The sequence below is a fragment of the Pinus tabuliformis genome, chromosome 8 (genome assembly GCF_031772625.1).
Source record: "Pinus tabuliformis cultivar Carrire ecotype Pingquan chromosome 8, CPIR1, whole genome shotgun sequence".
NCBI lineage: Eukaryota > Viridiplantae > Streptophyta > Pinopsida > Pinales > Pinaceae > Pinus > Pinus tabuliformis.
Genome location: NC_142294.1, coordinates 1,484,260,593 through 1,484,272,825, shown reverse-complemented (window position 1 = coordinate 1,484,272,825; position 12,233 = coordinate 1,484,260,593). Strand labels below are relative to the sequence as shown.

The 12,233-nt window shown below is 41.6% G+C and overlaps 1 pseudogene; it reads left to right on the top strand.

The window, feature by feature from the left end:
• Positions 1-10,724: 10,724 nt before the first annotated feature.
• Positions 10,725-12,029, top strand: LOC149241437 (transmembrane 9 superfamily member 7 pseudogene; annotated as a pseudogene).
• Positions 12,030-12,233: the final 204 nt, after the last annotated feature.

Sequence of the window (12,233 nt, the reverse complement as noted above, 5' to 3'; positions counted from 1 at the left end):
AGAAACCCTGATAGGTAATTGGTCTATTATTTCATTTAAATTTTGACAAGCAAGCAAATGATTGTAGGTAGCAGTAGAAGTGAGTGGTGCAACTAAAACTAATAAGAGATATAAATAATTGTTAGAGTTTGAAGAAGTGGAAAAGAGCCCTTGCAACAAAAGAGGTTGTTGAAGAAGAAAACCATATTGCAGTTCGAGAGTGAAGGGGACATAGAAGGTCCTCAAGAGAAAAGAATTAGTAGAGTTCTCAAGAAGTGAGCAAGGTGCAACAAAAGCCAGAGAGGAGCAAGGAGTGCTTAACAGGTTCTAGAGGAGGGAGCCAAGGGACACCAATAGCCAGGAGAAGGTGAGGTGTTCAGGTAACAAGAAAATGGAGAATACTTGTTATAGGGGCTTGTCTATAGCTCACAAAGGGGAAGTGAAAACTCATAGGGAGAAGGAAAAGAGATGGCTACTGATGGCCATCATCATGGCTCAAATAAAATTTATATCAGAGGAGAAAAGGATGCCAAGAGGAATGGCATGCAGAAGAAATTAAGCCAAGATGAAATTGATAAGGATATAGTTGAGCTGAAAGAGAGGCTCAAATTTGTGGAGATGATGTTGGAATGAGAAGACCATAGACAGAGATTGGACCTGAGGAGGATGTTCAAGTTTGTTGTTAGACAAAAGGGTTTTATGAAGAAGATACCTAAGAGGCTAGAGAAGGAGTTGAAGCACATGTTGAATGCTTCAATAAGATAGGAAATTCTCAGAGTAGTTGATCTTAAGGCAAGAGAAGTTCACACTTGTGAACCAATGAGAGGTGACATACTCAAAGAAGAGGATAATGAGGGACCATCTGAAAGTATCACGGATTGTGTGAAAAGTCTAAAGTAGCAGAGGGAGTTGTCAATCAAGGATGTTGATGAGATACTAATGAAATGTCTGAGGGAGTGTGGAGAAAGTCTCGTGGATGATGCTGCTGAGATATTGGAAGAAGATTTGCAAGGAGAACTAGTAGCAAAAATACCAGAGGTGGCTAGCTGGCCTTAATATTTAAAGTTGGCGAACTTTAGGTGAATGCAGACTAGGGTCATAGACAAGATGTCTAACTAAGAAAACAAATAGAAAAATATTGATGAAAGAATTTTCTAGTGATAGCCCTAGTAGTAGATGAGAACCATGATATTAAGGTGGAAGAATGGTCCTTAAAATATATCATGCAAAGGAGTGGAGATGATATTGAAGAGATGAGAATAACTAAGGGTCTCATGGACAGTTGGTTAAATCCAAATTTGTAATAGGTGTTAGAAACATCAGTGGAGGACCAAGAGCCTCACTCTTTGTAATGTCCCCAATTTTTATTTTTCATATGAGGGAGTGAATGGAGTTTATTTTGAGGTGCTAAGCATATCATGATTTTGTAAATTGAGCATTGGAGACATTTTTGGCATATGGGACTTAGGAGAAATATAAAATTAATTTTCTAGTGGAATGTGGGGGGCACATCTACAAGAAATGCGCACCACTTGGAGAGAAAATCGAATTTCTAACGAAAGGAGGTTGAAATATTGGATGAAGGGACCCACATTAGGAGGAAAGAAAAAAATTATAAATAGGAGCATAGAAGCTATTGGGGCCTTTTGTTTAGTCATCCATTTTCTTTGTTGCTCAAGCTATTTATCTGGGTCACTAGTGCTACTTAGCACAACGTTCTCCAAGGGGAGAATTCACCCTTCTTTTGGTGGACTTCAAGTGCCACCCTTGGAAGGAAAGCTATTTATATTTTGGTGAGAGGGTTATGGAGTATTGGAGCATATTTCAACAGATTCCTTCAGCCAATTCGTACTCCAGGGAGGACACAGTAGTTAAATTGTACCACTCATTTCAGCTAGCTTCTGAGGGTATTTTGCTAGGAGAAAATTAGTGGAGTTGCTTGAGGGAGAGCTCAGCCTTCATAGAAATTTTTGGAGCTGGAGGTGACTAGTATTGAGGGGAACAAATTTATCTTCCTAGGGCCTCTGCAGGGGGTCAATGGACAACATGTTTATGGAGTTGGGTTCATCTATCTTGTGTTGGGACATGATGTGAAACCTCTCCTCTACATCCGGGAAAATATCCTTTATCATTATTATTGTATATTAAGGAGAAATAAGGAGGATTTCAATAGATTACTTCAATGGGGAACACAATCTTGGTTCGATAGGGCGTAGCGCCAAAAGAGGGAAATTTTGGAAGGTCAACATTAGCTAAAACCCTTTCTAGGTTTTTGTGGGTTTGTTGAGAAGAGTCCAGGGTTAAATTTGCAGAATTTTTCGGGTAGTATTCAGGCTAAAAATCTCATTTATATTCAACAATACACTTTATTATTCGGCTGTAAATCGTACCATTTTGTAGGTTTCCAAGGTGGTTGGTTTGGGGAAGATTCCTTTCTGGGTTTGGTTGAGTATTTTTGGGAGAAGCTACAACTACATTTTTAGGTGATTCTGGGCACCACAGAGGGTCATTCACAATATTCCAAGTGTAGCAACAGTTTCCAATTTCAAGGTCTACATAGAAGGATATGTGGCCGAAGTTTCCTAACTCTTGGGGGTCATCTCTTCCACTTGGGTTTCTCCATATTGCTTATAAAATCCTAGGTTCACTTGTTCCTTTCTATATGTACTCCTTACAGCTCATAATTTAATAAAATTGCTCAACTTATTTGCCTAGTTTCTTGATGTTTTCAATGGTGCATGCTTAATTGTCATTTTATTCGCTATAACCTAGTTCATGTGTCTGTTATTAGCTGTAAATTAAAATTTGGAACATTACAATGGTATCAGTGCATGATCTTGGCCCAGTTGTGGGAAACCAATAAAATCATGGAGGATTCAGGTATGTAGGCACAATGACTGGTGAAACTGTACACAAACCCATAGGTCAAGGGAAATTTAGTAAGCAGGAATTTAGGGTTGGAATTCGTTGGAAATATGAGAGGTTGACCCAGTTAAGGAGGGTGAAAGACTAGACCCATCCTCATCCATTCAGTAAAGACACTAGAGGTACACAGACCGTGGCGGTGCAACCATATACACGATGTGGGGTAAGTCGACAGACTCAAAACACCAGATCTCCTCAGAAGGAGCTGACAAACCAGAGACAGATAGCGGGTGAGACCAAGAGGCAATTTTTCTAGTGGAGACTTGACTATAGATATCAAAAAGATGAGAAGGAGGTTAAACATGAGGTTAATGGCACACCAAATTGTAGGGAGGACGTAGATACACCTAGTGTAATGCAGGAGTCATCCTCGTTGGAGGCTCCCTTAACCACTCTGGTTGATATCTTAGTGTCGAGAGTAGAGCATACATCAATAGTGTCATCTGTCGATGAGGTGACCAGGGGTGTGTTTATTTTTTTTGGCGATAACAACACACAACAGATGGGGGAGGTGTGAGGAGACGTATCCCCCCTTGATGGGGCACCACAGGATACAAAGGTTTTAGCGGATGGCCATCCACAACAATTCCTTCAGTTTCAGGCCGATCTTCTAGCATTAAAAAGGAAGAATGTGTCAATTTGAGAGGCTATTCTGCAGCAAAACAAGGAGTTGAAGGGCACAAGAGTGGTTTTTTCCAAATCCACGGTCAAATTGACTCACGTCGAGGAGTGGTTGGATTCCCTACTGGTGCAGCTAGAGTGCACATTGGAGCATTAGAGAAACCCCCTTCATGTGTTGACCTGGATAGCGAGATGAGACGACCTAACTTACACAGGGTTCAACATCCACATGATGGGGTTGTTCTATGTTCGGGAGTTCGTGCATTCGATCCCTCCCTTGGGGTTGGATGGTGAGAGATTTTGAGTTGGTACTCGGTGGAGTGGACTATGAAGATGGTAGTGGACCCAGGTGTAGCTCAGCAAGAGCTTCCAAGCACTCGGGATGTCAGAAGCCTAGACTGGCATTGTGATCCAGGAGGGACCATCTATCATTTCCTAGGTGTATCAGTTGACTACAGCTTGGATGGTATAGTTTACCTAGCAAATGAGCACACGCATTCGCAAAGGGAGTTTTGGTCAGCACCAGTGGACAACCAAATTATGGGCAGACTCCTTGGGTTGTCTTGGTATGAAGGTTGTGCATGGGATCACATAATGATCATCATATTCTGATAGGATTTCATGAGAGGAGGTGGCATTGGTAGGCCACCAGATAGTGCCTTGTATGGAACTGGGGATTCTTCACATTTGTGTGGGCCAAGGAGGACACGAAGTAGCAGAGTAGTGGAGGCATCACTACTAGTACCTATTGAGATTCACTTCTTGGGTCCCTTGGGGAGGATTTGGAGGGGAGATCCATTCATCGAAGAGTATGGTGATGTGACACTGGAGCTGATGATATCGGTCGGGTGCGGGCCGACGCATAAACTTTAGGTCGTCGCGTCCAGGGATGGATAGGAGCATCTAGCATGGAGAAATGGTCTACATATGGGCATGGAGATGCATGGGGGTGTGCCATAGTATGTTGGACTGTGTTGAGGAGTAGGGGTGCCTCACATCACATTGAGTCCATGGGGGGATTGACAGATGATGAGCCCAAAAAATGGATAATTATTTGGGCTCATTCAACCTCCTAATTAGACTTAATCCACCATTCTCATTAGTTTATTGCATGTTTTTGATTATATTTATGCTAATAGAGTGAATTGGGTTAGTCATTATGCTAACAAGTCTAATGGGTGCTTTGTGTAGCCTTTTTGGTCAATTTGGAGACAAATTCAATGGTTGAAATGAGCACTTGGCAGCCAAATTCGTGGAGAGCATTTTTAGGAAGGTGTTCCCTTCATTTATGGGCCCTTACCTCGAATTCTCCACCATCAACTCGGAGTTTAAGGGCCACCAAATCAATTAGCACAAAGGCAGCCAAGCAAGTCAATTAGGACTGTTGTTAACAACAAGTTTTGGGCAGCTGAGTCCCTAAAGTTTAGGAGGACTGTTGGGGTCCTCAATTTGTATAAATAAGAGGGCTTAGGGCCTCATTTCAGTTAGTCATTTTGGTTAGCTAGTGGTTAGTCATTTTGTAGCCAATGGTTAGTCATTTTGTAGGTAGAAGTTAGCTAGTTTGTATTTCGATTTTTAGGCAATAGATTAGCTTTGCTTTCAACTCATTTTCAAGTTCTCCTTGTGGACAATTTTGATGTAACTCTTCTTTTCTTGCTCAATAAAGATGAATCCAGCTTTGCACCAGCTCTAAATCTCTCTTAGGAGGCTATATCTCTTGGGGTTGGGCCCATCTCAAGCGCCCAATACCTCCTTTGATTATCTTTATGTGTTTTTGTTGCATTCTTAGAATAAAATCTGCTATTTAGATCTAAATCTTCTTTTGTTATTTAGTTTGTTTTTTTGATGAGTAAAATAGCTTTTCATGCTCAGATTTAGTTGATAGGTTGTTAACAGAAAAATCTTCAAGAAAAGGGTCAACAAACATCTGTGGTTTCACCTCTCCCTCAGTGGGATCAAGAGCTGTGACTAGGATGACTTTGCTGCCCAAAAAACACTGACTTTGCTTTGCCATGCAATCATTAGTGTTTGGTTTTCATTTGCAGAAGTTGGTTACATGTTCAGATCTTTGAATGCTTCATTGCATAGTTAATATACATGGTTTCCTTGCAAATAAAGTTGTTGTCCATTCTTGTTACTATTAGCTAGATCATATTAGGGTAGCATAACTAGATCTTTGTTTTCTTGCATGCCTTTGTTGGTTCAGTTGGAAACACAAATTGCAGAACACCTGTACCACTTCTCTGTCTACCCAGACTCCCTCAAACCCATCTTCTCCATCTCCTAACTTGGTTTCTTGCCTCACGTTGCCATACTGCCCTCATAACCCTACCTTTTGTGCAGCATTACTTCAGTCTTCTTGGAACAAGTCGAGCCATCTACACCTTCTCCTCAACTCTATCCATCAGTCCTTGGGTCATTTCAGGCCCTACCCCACCTCCCTATCCATTCATGCACCTTACCTCACTCACCCATCCTCCAAAATCCAATTTTTAAACATCCTATAGAAAAATTACAGAACATCCTGTAGAAATCCTAAACATCCTGTAGAACCCCTGCAGACTTCCTGTAGAAGCTCACGAATGAGGTTTCTTGATAGCCAAACTCTGTGAAACTCTCTGGAAGGGTGTTAGGGACCCCTTAGGCCCTCTCTATACCATCCCGACCTTTTCCAAGCATTTCTCCTCCTTGATCCACCCCTGCACAGTGAAAAGCCAGTTAAAAGCACATGCATGATAATTCTAATAACTTAGTCAAAAATACAAAAAGATTTTTTCTTCAGCTAGAGGTAGTGTAGACACATGTATTTTACCTTCATAGAAGTAATGGCACCTCTTTTCGTAGTTTTCATTCTCTCCTTTGCGTCAGCAGGACTAACTGGTAGAATTGGGGTTTGCTAGGGTTTGCGTTTCTTTTGGCTTTTAGTTTCTTTCCGCAAGTAGATTAGCTTCCTTTGAGTTAGCTTTCATCCATCAGTTAAAAAGCTTCTTCTAAGAGCTCATAGAAGTTGGCTTAAGCCCCTAGCAGACTTGTGCCAGCTGACCAAGTGACAGTTGCGGCAAGAGCTAGTACTTGTGCATACAGCACCGTCACTTCCAAGTTTGTTACGAACTACCGGGTTGATAAAATTAAAGAAGGGAGTTCCAGGAGTTGTAGCATTATTGCTGCAATACTGGAGCCCACCATATTTTTGGCGCCGTTGCCGGGGAAGCGTCAGAGTATTGGTGATTGTTGATTTTCTTCTATTTTTCTACACTCGCCTTCTGCTAAATAGTTTATTTCATTTCCATTCTGCAATTTCGTTTCCGCAAAAGTAAAATAGATATTTCCTGCTTTCATAGATTAGCAATTTCAATTTTGCAAGCTTGGACTAGCAATTTCAATTCTGCAACCGTAGACTAGCAATTTCAATTCTGCAAGCGTAGACTAGCAATTTCAATTCTGCAAGCATAGACTAGCATTTCATTCCTGCAATTTCATTTGAGAAAAATAGATTAGTCATTTCTTGCTTTCATTTCAATTCCGCATTTTCATTTTAGCAAGATAGTTAGTTGCAGTTCAATATATTTCAATTTTGCAGGTAGAAGTAGAAAAAAGCAAAAATCAACCAAAAAGATTTCATTTCATGCCTTGTAGGAGTAGAGATAAGTTAGAAAAATGATTGCACAATGCCCCCACTGCTTCACACAGCCAACATTCTCTCTTCTTCGATGGCTGTGATTAAAGAACCCTTAGGTGGACATCAAGACATATTTGAAGAACCTCAAGGGAAGAAGAAGAAGAAACCATTCCTCTGGAGCAAATGGCTACAAGCAGAAATTTGGGAGCAGCACCTTGTCCAAAGACGAATTTGAAAATCAGATTGAAGATTTCAAGAGTGATATGAGGCAGTTTCTTGCCATGCAACTGGATACCTTGCGGATCCAAAAGAAGCAAGAAGAAGCCAAGAGGGCTTTGGCCATTTTTTGTCCTAGGTGCACTAGAAAGCATCCTAGGAACGAATGTCCATTGTACTCCATAGAAGTGTGTTTTGTATGTGAAGAATACCATCCTACAGATCAGTGCCCTTCCTTACCCAGAATCAAAGCTGCATATCAGAGAGCCAAAGGAGCCACTGAATCACTCTATTATATGAACCAAAGAAGGCCACATGAACCTAGATCTTATCAGTAGGAACTGTAAGGGACATCCGAGACCTATTATGACCCCTATCAAGCCACTTTCATGCCTTCTTGGGGTCCCCCTGCTCATCCTTCCTGGTTCAAACCTCCTCCTTGTTCCTTCATAGATCCATATTATGCCCAACCAGTTGCTCATTCGTTTCACTCTTATGCTTAGCCACAGCCTCAATGGAATGCACCTCATCAGGGGTGGAGGCCCCAGTACAACACTCCTCCCACTTCTTTTCCTCCACCACCTGCTCAACCGCAACCATCACCTCCTCCTCCACCAAGGAAACCCCAAATGCCTACCCAACCACAACCCCATCTGCATCCATCTCAAATACACACCTCCACTCAACTACCCGTACCACCATTTCCAAAACCATACCATGGAGCAGCTCAACCCAATTGCAAAGCTGAGGCACAACATGTCCAAACAACTGCTCTTGAGCTCAATGATCTTCACCATAGCTCAAGAAGAGTATTGCAAAAAAGAGACTATATTGAAAGCATTGCAGGACCACATCAGGCAAAAGAAGATTCAGAAGAGGAAATCAAAGAACCATGGGCTTTACTTGATGAAGAGAAGACATCAGAAGCAGAGATAAAGAAAGATCCCTCATGGTTACCATCAAATCTTCCATGTATTCAAGAGAAAGATCAGCAAAAAGAGGAAGATGAGAAAGTCATGATAGAAGGTGACATGAAGAATGATCCAGATCAGCAAAAGGACCAAGGATATCAGAGCTATATTGAGATATGGTTTCAGACAGTCACTAAGTTGCAGCAGTACTATCTTCCTCAGCTATGTTTGATCCCTTCAAAGTCAGATCATTTGGTCTCTGAAATCCGGATACCTGTCAAAGCATGCATTTCGAGCCTTCACATCATCTTGTCTCTAATCTCTATGTGCACATGGCTCCATTGGAAGTATTCTTACACTTGAAAATGATTTTGTTTTTCAAGTAGGGTAGGGTAGAAAAAAAAAAAAAAAAAAAAAAAAAAAAAAAAAAAAAAGAGAAAAAAAACGAAAATAAGAAGAGAATAAAAATCTAAGGTGAAAACCTCCTCGGAGGTGCCTTAGATTGGCTCATTGATTGAAAACCTCCATGAGGTGGTTAATGGGTTGGGAAAAAAGAGAAAAGAGAATAAGATCTCTGGGTGAAAACCTCCCTTGGAGGCGCCCAGGGCAGGCAATTAGGGTGAAAACCTCCATGAGGCGCCCTAGTGGTTTTTCAAAAAAAAAAAGAGAAAAAAGAAAAAGAAAAATAAATCTAATTTCCATTGAATAATTTCGGGTTGCAGCAATGACATTGCAGGTCAGGAGGATCACTCAAAACAAAGACGAAGGAGTTTTTGTGCCTTCTAGAGGAAGTTCTATATTTCTACAGGAAACATCCTGTAGAACCTTCAAGCGAGCCAGATTCGATTTTGGAAGGGGATCTAAAGCTTGGAATCCATTGGTTATGCCTGCAAGCATCCATGTTCCCATTCCTCACCCTTTTCCATCATCTTTTCCACCTCATTGTGCTTCTTCATTGTGCTTCTACAGGAAGTTCCTGTAGAAATTGTAGGAAGCTAGAAATGGATTTCAAAAAGGTGGTTTGGCGAACATGGTAGCTTCCTCAAGGGTTCAGAAGTCCTCCTGCACTTTTCAAACTCCTCCTCCATCATCTCCATGCCTGCATCACAACCCAAGCTCAGTTTTTCTTACCATGCAACAAAACTGCAAAATGCCTTGAAGCAAAAATACCTAGAACATAATTTGTTTCTTCCATAACTTGAAAACCATGCATCCATTTGAAAAACCATTTTACGGGGAATTGTACAGGGGTGATGGCAACATGCCTGAGCAGTTTTAACCAATTCCGGTGCACGGTTTCCAAGAAAGCATCCTCCATCACCATCAGCCATTTTTGCATTTTCTCCATATCCGTGCATCCGTTTCAAAACCTGTTTCATGGGGAGATGCACTTGGGTGATAGTAGCCTACCCAAGCAGTTTCAGCCAATTCCGATGCACGGTTTCCGAGAAATTGATCTCTGAAATTTTCATCCATTTTCCATTTTTCTCGAAATATGTGCATCCATTGATCACGATTTTGCTATGGGAGGTGCATCATGATGATAGGAACATGCTCGGAAATTTTCAGATCGATCCGGTTTACCGTTTGGGAGCAATGGCGAAAACAAGTTCTGGTCTTGTGAAAATTCAGCAGCAGCAGCTTGAAGGTGCAGATCTGAACGTGGAAATGAACTCCTGCAGCTGGGATCCAGCCAGAGGACACCTGCACAAGGAAAAAACAACCATAAATCATCAGCCAAGCCCTCATGCAACCAAAGAAACGAGTGCATGCAACAATGACTAGCCTCAGCACCTCACAGCAGCCATTTGACTTCAGGTACGTGACTGAAACTCGTTCTTCTATTGCACAAATCTAATTTAAAAACTGCATGAATGAATGGAATGGTGGAATTGAGCCACGAATATAGTAGGATTGAGCCGATAGTTCCTTGTCCAATTCTCTATCAATCAGCCAGGAATCATGCAACATATGTGTTAGACAACTCATGTGAAATTTGAAAAAACACAGACAGTTGTGGATATTTTAAACTCCAGTGCAACTAAGGGTAAGGGATTACAGGCAGATGGCACTGCAGGGGACCAACAGTTTGCATGAGCAGCGCACGTCTCTGCCACCTCACCACAAATCACGCAGTAATTAAAGGAATGCTCAACTGAAGACTCACGTTAACTGCTGATTCATTTACACTTGCAAACCTCTTCGGCTGAATCCTCTGCCTCTGAATTCTGTTAAACTGACGTCCTTCGCCAAGTTTTTCGGCTTGTTCAAAATTCTCCTACATACCAAGATCGTTCAAAGGCGCAGAGACATCCTACAGAAGCCGGGCACTCTACAGGCGTTTCTACAGGAAGCTGCGCCACAGGAAACCCAACATACGAAGAAGCTTGGACTGTTCACGTCGAGGGTGGCAATTCTCAGTGAGTGTAAAGCATGAGTATGAACAACCATGGGATAATGTCAAAGCCCATTTGACAACTTGTGATCCAAATACCAAGCATACAATGTCAAATTCTGAGATTCCCCAAGAAGTTGTAGAAGACAAAGAAGTTATATTCACTTGTGATGTTACTTTCCAGGAGAGCCCTATGAAATGGGCATCACGTTGGGATACTTACCTTCTTATGACAGATGATCAGATCCATTGGTTCTCTATCATCAACTCATTGATGATTGTTTTATTTCTCTCTGGAATGGTTGCAATGATCATGATGCGAACATTGTACCGGGATATCTCAAAATACAACCAATTAGAAACACAGGATGAGGCTCAAGAGGAAACAGGATGGAAGTCGGTCCATGGAGATGTGGTCAGGGCCCCAACCAATGCAAGCTTACTTTGTGTCTATGTGGGAACTGGAGTTCATTTTTTTTGCCATGACACCAGTGACAATGATATTTGCAGTCCTTGGTTTCCTTTCTCCTTCGAACCGTGGAGGTTTAATGACAGCTATGCTGCTATTATGGGTGTTTATGGGTTTGTTTGCAGGGTATGCATCGTCACGTCTATATAATATGTTCAAGGGCACAGAATATAGGGGGAACACGTGAAGACAACATTCTTGTTTCCAGGCATTACCTTTTGCATTTTCTTTATTCTCAATGCACTGCTATGGGAAAAAAAATCATCTGGTGTAGTTCCTTTCGGGACTATGTTTGCCTTGGTCCTTTTATGGTTTGGAATTTCTGTGCCATTGGTCTTTGTGGGCAGTTACTTTGGCTACAAGAAACCTACAATTGAGGATCTAGTGAAGACCAATAAAATCCCCAGGCAGATTCTAGAGCAAGCTTGGTATATGCAGCCCATTTTCTCAATACCAACTGGAGGCATTTTGCCTTTTGGAGCTGTATTCATTGAACTGTTCTTCATATTAACTTCAATATGGCTGCATCAGTTCTACTATATATTTGGGTTCTTGTTCAGTGTCTCTGTGATCCTCATTGTTACATGTGCAGAGATCACCATTGTCCTGTGCTACTTCGAATTGTGCAGTGAAGATTACAACTGGTGGTGGAGATCTTATTTGACTGCAGGCTCCTCAGCATTTTACTTGTTTCTCTATGCCACATTCTATTTCTTCACCAAGCTGGAGATGACAAAGCTTGTTTCTGGAATTTTATATTTTGGCTACATGCCCATCATGTCATACTCATTTTTTGTTCTAACCGGTACAATAGGTTTCTATGCATGCCTTTGGTTTGTGCGGACAATATACTCATCAGTGAGAATTGACTGAGGCTCTGCATGCAGCTGCCATTTTTCAGAGGGGCCGTTTAAGTTTTGGTTTAGGGGAATGGTGCTTGCTCCTTTTATGTTGTTTTAGAGGTTTTTGGGTAACATTACAGGAGACACCAATGTCAATGTGCTGTTGTGGGAGTTAACGCTGAAGATGTTGCAGGAACACAATGCCGAAAGGGGGCCTCCCAACACAAGCAGAAGGGTCCCTACCAAGTTCCCAGGC